The following is a 10,606-nucleotide window of genomic DNA, read 5'->3' as shown; positions in this document are numbered from 1 at the left end:
TACTGGAAAAACCATAACTTTGACTTTATGGGCCTTTGTTGACAAAGTGATGTCTCTGCTTTTTAACATGCTGCCTAGGTTTGCCATATCTTTTCTCTCAAGGAGCAAGCGTCTTTTAATTTTGTGGCTGCACTCACTGTCTGCAGTGATTTTGTAGCTCAAGAAAATAAAATCTGCCACTGTTCCCACTTTTTCCCACTCTAATGAAAGTTAGATATTATTTTTATATATTACATTAGGAAAGATGAAAATGATGGACAATATTCCATATTTTAAAGAATATAGAGAATCGGGAATGCTTAAATTATTGTTAGGAATAGAAATTTGTACAACTGTGGGGAAGGCGTTTCTTCTAGATATGTATTCAAAGGAAGTAAATGTAAAGAAGGAAGTTCACTACAGCATGTTTATAAGCATCAAAACACTAAGAAGATTTTAAATGTTTACCAATAGGTTAAATAGACTGTGGTTCATCCATACAATAGACCTCAAAAAGAATTTTTTTTAATTAATTTAATATTTAAAATAAATACAGCTAAATCTGTATTTATTAACATTGAAAGAAGTCAGAGAAAAAATTAGGTTCCTTAACAGTATTACAGGATTTCACATATATAAAAATAAAATGAATATCTCTATTTGTATATTAGATAGTCTGAAAGAATATATACCAAACTGATAATTCTATTTGAGGAAAAAAAGGGAGGGTATCAGTTATCATCTTTTCACCTGTAAATAATAGAAAATATAAGCACAAATGTACTTAAATAATAAATGGAATATATTGACCAAGTAACCAAAATGTTCACAGGTGAAGTGGGCTTTTGGTAAAGGGTTGATGCAGGAGTTCAACAATGTAATTCAGCTGCCAGCTTTTGCTCTGTCTTGGCCTTGCCTTCAAAGGTAAAATCTTGTTGAGGACATTATGTTATGTGAAATAAATCAGATAGAAAAGGACAAATACCATATGATTCCACGTATATGTGGTACCTGTGACAGTGTGCTCAATCACACCTGATTCTTTGTGACTGCAGGGACTGCAGCCCACAAGGCTCCTCTGTCCATAGGATTCTCCTGGCAAGAATACTGGGGTGGGTTGTCATTTCCTCTTCCAGGGGATTTTCCCAACCCAAAAATGGAACCCATGTCTCCTGCACTGGCAAGTGGATTCTTTACCACTGAGGTACCTAGAAAGGCCAAACTCTTATAGGCAGAAAGTGGAATGGTGGTTGGCCGGGACTGTGGGTAGAAGGGGAAACAGGAGGTGTTGTTTAATGAGTATAGTTTCTTTTTGCAAGATGGAAAGAGTTCTAGAGATCTGTTGCACAATAATGTGAATGTAAACTTTAAAATGGTTAAGATATTATGTTTATGTATATTTTACCATAAGTAAAAAAAAATACGATACTACATTCAAAAAAGGTAAAAGCCTCATCCCAAGGAGGGCTCCCCCTGGTGGTGGAAGGGTTGCTGGCGCATTCGGGCATGGGGCTTCTTCATTCAGGCCCTGCCAGAAGTACTGGTTTTCCTTTTTCTCTTTGTCAAACAGCAGCCCTAGGCTTTGCTCTGATTGGACCATGATGGTATGTAGGGTCATGTGTCTGTTCCTGAATCATCCTAAGGATCTCTTTGTAAATTTTGGTTGTCACAGTGATTGAGTATTTAGAATATGGGCCAAAGATAATAAATTTTTCATAATGTGTATTGTTTTTCAGTCGCTAAGTTGTGTCTGACTCTTTGCTACCCCATGGGCTGCAGTCCACCAGCTCCTCTGTCCATCACCAACTCCCAGAGCTTGCTCAAATTCATGTCCATTGAGTTCGTGGTGCCATCCAACCATCTCATCCTCTGTCATCCCTTTCTCCTCTTCAATCTTTCCCAGCATCAGGGTCTGTTCTAATGAGTCGGCATTTCGAATTAGGTGGCCAAAGGACTGGAGCTTCAGCTTCAGCAAAGTCTTTCAAATGAATATTCAGGAGCAATTTCCTTTAGAACTGACTGGTTTGATCTCCTTGCAGTCCAAGGGACTCTCAAGAGTCTCATAATGTATGGAACAATCCAACATTACAGATTTTCCCCTTATCTTGCATGGCTTTTAATGTCCTGTTTGACATTAATGTAGATTTAAAAAACATATTTATAATAATCTGAACCTAGACCTTAACTCCATTTTATATATGAACATGAACTACTTGTTTATGGTCTTAATATGAATTGAATTTTAAGATGGGAGAATTATGGGTAAATTGAGAGAAAATAGTATTTTGTTTCATTTGGAACTTAACCAAGAGTTGTTCATTACTTCAGAAAATCATGTTTTGAACAGCTGACACCACTTCTGAATATTGCAGTTCACACTGCATAATGCAATTCACATCGCATATTTTATCTCTGAAGCCAGGATGTATCCTACCATCAGTGACATCTCAGATGAAATACTCTACTGAATCTTAGTCTGCGTTTGTAGCTGTTGCTTTCATTTCTCACCTGGATTCTTATGACCACCTCTCCAGCTGGTCTTCCAATCCATTCTCAGCAGAGTAGCCAGATTTTCCTTTTTATTAATAAAATGTGGGTCAAAGCATGTCATTCCTCGCTTCTCAACTTTCTAATGTTGCATCGTTTTACTCAGAATGTAAGCTTTACGATGTGCTTTGAGGCCCTGGCAGATGTGGTTCTGCTTCCTCTCTGACCCATCTCCTACTTCTGCTTTATCTCCTACTACTCACTTCAGGCCACCTCACTGGCTACTTACAGCCCAGATACTCCCTACAGAGGCTTCCGCCTTCGATCATTTGCATGGCTATTCCCTCTGCTTGGTTACTTCCCCCTAGAAGTATCATTCATGATTCATTCCCTTACTTCCTTCAAACTGAGTGTTAATGGTCTGCGTAGTAGTCTTGACCACTAGATTAAATTGCCACTTATTACCTACTTCCCTACTGTTCTGAATGCTGGTTTTTCCTTACCCTGTTCTACTTTTTACCCCCGTAATACTTATCACCTTACAATGTAATATATAATTTACTTACATGTTCTGTTGTATTATGCCAATTGTTTGTTACTTGTATCCCACTACCCTATTAGAATGTAAGCTCCATGAAATGCGATTTCTGTCTGTTTGCCCCATAAATTTAAGCCAGGGCCTGACACATAGTTCTCAAAAACTGTCCAACAAGTGGTGACTCTGCCATTAGGTACAAACATCTAACTACTTCATTATATCTTCTATTATAGTTGTGCCCAAGCATTTCCATATTGAAATGCATATTATTTCATAAGGTATTATTTTCCTCTTATTTCTCCTTTATGTTATAGCATTATGTCATAATAGAAGGTATATCACAATACATGATCTATTGATTTTACAAGTCAGGATGGTAAGGCAGTGTTATGAAATGCGTGTTATAATATAAGGGTTTGGATGTTAGGGTTAAGAATTGCTGGTTTAGACCATTCCAGAAGCTATTTCCAAAGCTGTGAGTGGAGATAATCCCACCCAAACTGCCTGGCTGTTTCCTGGATGGAAGGCGTAGAGTAGATGTTGGTGACGAAACCACAATGTTGATCACAAGGAGGAAACAAATTTCATTTTCTATTTTTACTATACTTTCATATTGTTCATATTATTTGAATATTTTACAGCGAGTATTCATTCTTTTCTAACAAGCAAAACCAATAAGGATATTTTCACTTTAAAGAAAAACTACTATAAAATATAGAAAAAGAGAGAAAATAAAAATCACCTTCTCTCCATAGACAACCACTACTAACTTTTTTTTTTTAAACTCTTTTGTTTTCAGGCATGGATGTACATCGATAGCTTTTCTATGATGACTGAAAAACAGGAGTTGGAGATGTCCTCTGTCAAGATTATCCTGGCAGCCACCTGCATGGTGGATGGAGGGTAAGACTAGGCTGTAACTTAACAATGGGGGTGGAGGGCTTAGAGTGGGCCAGTGGCTAAGAATGGGAACGGATACATCTCAGAGATACTGTAAAGGAAATATGCTGTTGACTAGTGATTAGTGAGTGTGAGAGCAGCAAGGATTTGTGTGTGTGTGTGTGTGGCATCTGGGTATTCCAACCTTGCTTTCAAGAATATTGAATACTTACGTATGTATGGCTGAGTCCCTTCGCTGTTCACCTGAATTTACCACAACATTGTTAATCGGCTATACCCCAATACAAAATAAAAAGTTTAAAGTTTGGGGGAAAAAAAGAATCTGTTTGTACTAAAAAATAGACTATTCAAAATTTAAAAAAAAATATTAGGGAGGAAGGAGAAACTTTTGTCTTCTTTTGTGCTTTCCTGTTGTCTCTTTCTAAAAAACAATAAACTCCACATAGGAAGTGTGAAGTTTAATTACGATGTTTGTGTACCCCTGTGAGGCCACCACCACTATCGAGATAACAGATGTATTTGTCATCCCCTCAAACGTCCTCTTATCTTTTAATCCCTCTCTCCCTTCTCTCAGTTCTGTTCAGTTCAGGTCAGTCGCTCAGTCGTGTCCGACTCTTTGCAACCCCATGAATCGCAGCATGCCAGGCCTCCCTGTCCATCACCATCTCCCGGAGTTCACTCAGACTCACGTCCATCGAGTCCGTGATGCCATCCAGCCATCTCATCCTCTGTCGTTCCCTTCTCCTCCTACACCCAGTCCCTCCCAGCATCAAAGTCTTTTCCAATGAGTCAACTCTTCGCATCAGGTGGCCAAAGCAATGGAGTTTCAGCTTCAGCATCATTCCCTCCAAAGAAATCTGAGGACTGATCTCCTTCAGAATGGACTGGTTGGATCTCCTTGCAGTCCAAGGGACTCTCAAGAGTCTTCTCCAACACCACAGTTCAAAAGCATCAATTCTTCAGCACTCAGCCTTCTTCATGGTCCAACTCTCACATCCATACATGACTACTGGAAAAACCATAGCCTTGACTAGACGGACCTTTGTTGACAAAGTAATGTCTCTGCTTTTAAATATGCTATCTAGGTTGGTCATAACTTTTCTTCCAAGGAGTAAGCGTCTTTTAATTTCATGGCTGCAGTCACCATCTGCCAGTGATTTTGGAGCCAAAAACATAAAGTCTGACACTGTTTCCACTGTTTCTCCATCTAGTTGCCATGAAGTGATGGGACCAGATGCCATGATCTTCATTTTCTGAATGTTGAGCTTTAAGCCAACTTTTTCATTCTCCTCTTTCACTTTCATCAAGAGGCTTTTTTGCATTTTATAGAATTTTGTATAAATGGAATCATACATTATGTACTCTTCTTTTCTCTGGCTTCTTTCACTCAGCATGATAATTTTGATATTCATCCAGCTTGTTGTACGTATCAGCAGTTTGTTCCTTTTTTATTGCCAAATAGTATTCCACTGTGTGGATATACTATACCAAAATTTACCTGTCTGTCCACTTGTTGATGGACATTTGGGCTCTTTCCAATTTTTGCTACTACAAATAACTCTGCTACAAACATTCACATGCAACTTTTAATATGTGTATATGCTTTCAAAACTTTTAGATAAATCCCTAGGAGTGGATTGACTAGGTCATGTAGTAATTATTCCTCTGTTCTAAAAGGGTCACTTTTATCTTCTTTTTGGGTAACCCTGACCAATTTAGTATTGCAGTTTTTTTATTTAAATTACTAAAAGTCCTAGCTTTTTTTCCCAAGTAAATGATGGAGAAACAAAAATGAGACTCTGGTGGTCAGCTAGGTTTTTCTTTTCTTTTGAGCGAACATGGCTCTTATTCCCATGGGTGATTACATAGATTTGATGGAGTCCCATGACGCCAAAGCAAATTCCCTCTTCTGAGGTGCAGTAGTAAACACACAGTAGGCATAGGGTAGGAGTGTGAGGATGAAAGGGGGCTGGTAATTGATATTTATTCAATGAAATTTCTCTGCCATGGTGGAATTTCTGGGTTGGGTGTGGATGAGGATGAACAAGCTAACTTTCTAGCTGCTGGAAAGCAGCTAGCCCACAGGAATTCTGGGAGGATGTCAGCAAAAGGCACACAGAGTTCCTGGGAAGACTGAGGAATTCATAGTAACGTTCCCCATCCGTTTTCTACAACTATCTTTCCTTTTATTTTGACCTTCTGTTTCCTGTCTCTGTCCATTTGTTAAAAACTGAGACCCAACTCCTTTTAGTTTTGTGTGTGTGTTAAAATACATCTAACATGGATATCTCTGGTGGTCTGGTGGTTAAGAATCTGTCTTGCATTGCACGGTATGCAGGTTCGACCCGTGATCTGGGAACTAAGATATCACATGACGCAATGAAGATCCCTCATGTCACAACCAAGACCCATCGTGGCCAAATAAATAAATAATATACATAACGTAAAATTTACCACTTTAACCATTTTAAATGGTTCAGTGGCATTAAGTACATTTATGATAATTTTATAATTACCATCACTATTCATTTCCAGGACTTTTTCATCATCCCAAACGGAAACTGTACCTAGTAGACAAAAACTCCCTATTCCCTTTCTGTGCTGTGCTGTGCTAAAGTTGCTTCAGTCGTGTCTGACCCTATGGACTGTGGCCTGCCAGGCTCTTCTGTCCATGGGATTCTCCAGGCAAGAATACTGAAGTGGGTTGCGATGCCCTCCTCCAGTGGATCTTCCCAACCCAGGGATCGAACCCATGTCTCTTACACCTCCTGCACTGAAATGCGGGTTCTTGACCACTACCGCCACCTCTAAGGATTTACTCAATCTAGGTATCTCATATAAGTGGAATCAGACAGAATTTGTCCTTTCGCTCCTGGCTTATTTCACTTAGCATACTGTTGGCAAGATTCATTCATGTTGTGGCATGATTCAGAATTTAATTCCTTATTAAGGCTGAATGATATTCCATTGTTAGTATATAACACATTCTGTTTATCCATTCCTCTGTGGTGCAACTTGTATCGTTTCCACCTTTTGGCGGTGCTGTGAATGTTGGTGAACATGTATCTGTTTCAGTCTCTGCTTTCACTTCTTTGAAGTAGAATTGGTGTTATCATATAGTAATTGTAAGTGTAATTGTTAAAAGAACCACTAAACTGTTTGACACAGAGTCTGTACTATTTTACATTCTCATCAGCAATGTATAGGTTTCGAATTGCTTCACATCCTCTCCAACACTTCTTATTTGTTTCATTTTGTTTTGTTTTTTAATGAAAGCCATCCTTATGAGTGTGACGTGGTAACTCAAGTGGTTTTAATTTGTATTTCCCTCATGATTAATGATGTTCAGCATTTTCTCACGCACTTATTGGTGGTTCATAAATCTTCTTTGGGAAAATGTTTATTGAAGTCGTTTGCCCATTTTTGACTTTGGTTGTTTTTTTTATTGTTGAGTTGTCAGAGTTCTTTATATATTCTGGATATTAATCATTTATCATATATGTGGTTTGTAAGTATTTTCTCCATTCTTACAGGTGATCTTTTCACTCTCTTGGTGTCCTTCCTTTTGATTTTTGAAAAATGATTGTGCCATATGATTTATAATCTATGAGTACCAAACCTAAAAGGTTAAGAATATGTGAAGAGTAAACTGTTAAAATAAAAGTTAGAAGTTATTCTAATTCAGATTTCATGATATGGAAAAAAAAAACTATGCTGAGCTACATAGCATTTGGTTATAAATAATAAGCCATTTATAATATACATGTATTCTATATATATTTTTATATAGAATATGTTTATAAATAAATACTTTAAAATTATTTCTTTCTTTAAGACGAGTTGGTGCTCTAGTGACTATCATAAGAATCAAAGTTGAGAATTTCCTGCTTTTGTATACAATTTGTTACCTTACAATATACTCAGTAGAAAAGGCAAAAAACACAGAAAACAAATCTCATCACTTCATTAGGTCTGTTTACTTTTCTCTCTCAAAAAATTCTTTTTATGGTAAAGCAAACCTAATGTTATTACAAAAATGTGCACAAAACTGATACGTAGGGTTTAACAAATAGTTACAAAGTGAATGACACTGTAAAAAATCTTTTTGGGTCAAGAAATAGAAAACTGAGCTCTGTTTACTTAACAAATAGGATCCTCGTATGGAAGTGTTTTGTATCAGGTTGGTGGGTACCTGGGCTCTGCTTTATGAAGAGAGGTATGTCTGTCTTGGACATCCTTTCTGATGTTTGAGGGATATGTTCAACTTTTCGAAGATGAGGCAGGATAGAGAGGTGATGCTCACTGCATCCTGCCCTTTTCCCATCATAGGTCTTGGCCTGGCCTCTGGATAATCCTTAAAATGAACTCATGATTCTCAACCTTGGCACTATTGATATTTTGAGCCAGATAATTTTTTGTTGTGGGGGAGACGTCCAGTCTATTATAGAATGTTTCTACCCACAGGATGCCAGTGGTGCCTCCCAAGTATACACCAAAATGGTCTCCAGATATTCAAATTTCCTGGGGTCAAAACTGACCCCAATTGAGACCCAGTGCATTAATGAACATTTGCTATGTTCCAGGTACGGTGCAAGCTATATACTATTTCAATCACACTTGCCCCCATTTTGCAGACAAGGAACCAAGCTTTAGTGGGATTAGTTCAGTTCAGTCCCTCAGTCGTGTCTGACTCTTTGTGACCCCATGAATCGCAGCACGCCAGGCCTCCCTGTCCATCACCAACTCCCGGAGTTCACTCAGACTCACTTCCATCGAGTCAGTGATGCCATCCAGCCATCTCATCCTCTGTCGTCCCCTTCTCCTCCTGCCCCCAATCCCTCCCAGCATCAAAGTCTTTTCCAATGCGTCAACTCTTCACATGAGGTGGCCAAAGTACTGGAGTTTCAGGTTTAGCATCATTCCTTCCAAAGAAATCCCAGGGCTGATCTCCTTCAGAATGGACTGGTTGGATCTCCTTGCAGTCCAAGGGACTCTCAAGAGTCTTCTCCAACACCACAGTTCACAAGCATCAATTCTTCAGCACTCAGCCTTCTTCACAGTCCAACTCTCACATCCATACATGACCACAGGAAAAACCATAGCCTTGACTAGACAGACCTTATTCGGCAAAGTAATGTCTCTGCTTTTGAATATGCTATCTAGGTTGGTCATAACTTTTCTTCCAAGGAGTAAGCATCTTTTAATTTCATGGCTGCAGTCACCATCTGCAGTGATTTTGGAGCCCCCCAAAATAAAGTCTGACACTGTTTCCACTGTTTCCCCATCTATTTCCCATGAAGTGATGGGACCGGATGCCATGATCTTCGTTTTCTGAATGTTGAGCTTTAAGCCAACTTTTTCGCTCTTCTCTTTCACTTTCATCAAGAGGCTTTTTAGTTCCTCTTCACTTTCTGCCATAAGGGTGGTGTCATCTCCATATCTGAGGTTAATGATATTTCTCCCGGCAATCTTGATTCCAGCTTGTGTTTCTTCCAGTCCAGCGTTTCTCATGATGTACTCTGCATATAAGTTAAATAAGCAGGGTAACAATTGGGTAAATTATTAAAAGTGGTACAACAGTGAATGGCCGAGCTGGAGTTTAAACACAGGCCTATCAGTTCCCAGTTTGTTTTCAATAATCATTTAGAGCTGCTCCCAGGCTGTGGAAGATGAGATGTATTCCAGAATTTGCTTCTTCCATATATTCTAGGGCCAAGACATTTTTGAATCTATATTTCCAGGCTTCTTACTGGGTACTTCCTTTTGGTTTTCTTACCAGCTGTTGAAATTAGACATGCCTGAAATTAACAGCAACAGTTTTGCTCTCTTTCTGTTTTTTATCCTTTCCCCCTTTCTATTGATCATTCTTCCAAATAGTTATTAAGCCTTAGATCTCCCTCTTTTGCATCATTATAGGCAGAATCTCATATCTTTGGATATCCTGTGCAAATTCTTTCATTTCTGAAAAAGGTATTTTTAATGATCAGTAGTGAAACCCTAATCAAAACCCCAATCAAAACCCCAATGGAGCAACTAAGCCTATGAGCCTCAATTACTGAGTTCCTGTGCCTATAGCCTGTGCTCTGCAGCAAGAGAAGCCACGGCAATGAGAAGCCTGAGCACTACAATGAAGAGTCAACCCTGCTCACGGCAGCTAGAGAAAAAGCCTGCACAGCAGGGAAGACCCAGTGTAGCTAAAAAACAAAAGCAAAAATCCACACTGAAACATCAAAATGGACTGCAAAGTCGTGATATAGCAATGTGATTTCGGCATAGGATGAGAAAAGTTGACCAATGGGACTGTATCGGGGTCAGGTCCTCTGGAAGATGACCCGGTGAATTGGAAGCATAAGAATTCATTTGAGGGGAAAGACAAAAGGGAGAAGTAGGGTGTTCAGACCACAATTTAGGTTCAATACCTATGCAAGGAGATTGGGAAAGAAGGATTGGATAGGAAGAACCTCGGACTACAATGCAATTCTGAGAAAAATCTCAGCCAGTGCAATGGAGAGATCTAGAGAAAGAGTGCCCATTAGAAGAGTCCCATTTTGGACAGAACTGGTCCAGTTCTAGTATCCCTACAGGAACAGTATCCTTGTATCCTTGTCTGGGAACAGTCCAGAGGGAGATTGGGCCTTGGAGGTGTGGTAACTGGGAACCATCAGCAAACTACACTTCTCACAACAGACTCTTTCTGAATAT

Source organism: Oryx dammah, unplaced genomic scaffold (assembly GCF_014754425.2).
Source record: "Oryx dammah isolate SB20612 unplaced genomic scaffold, SCBI_Odam_1.1 HiC_scaffold_26, whole genome shotgun sequence".
In the NCBI taxonomy this organism is placed as follows: Eukaryota; Metazoa; Chordata; class Mammalia; order Artiodactyla; family Bovidae; genus Oryx; species Oryx dammah.
This window is presented reverse-complemented; position numbering follows the sequence as displayed.